Here is a 331-nt window from a genome sequence, read left to right on the forward strand (position 1 = left end):
AGGGGGGACAGGGCGAGGGTTTGTGAGGGCGCCATCCAGCCCTGCGCTTCCTCAGAAAGGAGGGCTGGGAAAAGGGCGGGAAGAAAAGGGCGGGAAGAAAAGGGCGGGAAAATGTGAGGGGGGAAAAAAAGAGGGGGGAAAAGGAGGAGAAAAGGAGGGGACAGGGAGGAAAAAAAGGAGGAAAAAAGGAGGGAAAAAGGGAGGAAAAGAAGAGAAGAAAAAAGGAGGGAAAAAGGGAGGAAAAAGGGAGGGAAAAGGGAGGGAAAAGGGAGGGAAAAGGGAGGGAAAGGGGAGGGGGAGGGAAAAGGGAGGGGAAAAGGGAGGGAAAAGG

The 331-nt window shown here is 54.7% G+C and overlaps 1 protein-coding gene across 1 annotated transcript in view; it reads right to left on the reverse strand.

Annotated features, from left to right (window-relative positions):
* ZNF395 (zinc finger protein 395) overlaps window positions 1-331 on the reverse strand; it is a 10551-nt gene that overhangs the window by 642 nt on the left and 9578 nt on the right. The gene's annotated exons all lie outside the window — the stretch shown is intronic.

Source organism: Corvus brachyrhynchos, unplaced genomic scaffold, assembly GCF_000691975.1.
Source record: "Corvus brachyrhynchos isolate BGI_N302 unplaced genomic scaffold, ASM69197v1 scaffold203, whole genome shotgun sequence".
Taxonomy (NCBI): Eukaryota; Metazoa; Chordata; class Aves; order Passeriformes; family Corvidae; genus Corvus; species Corvus brachyrhynchos.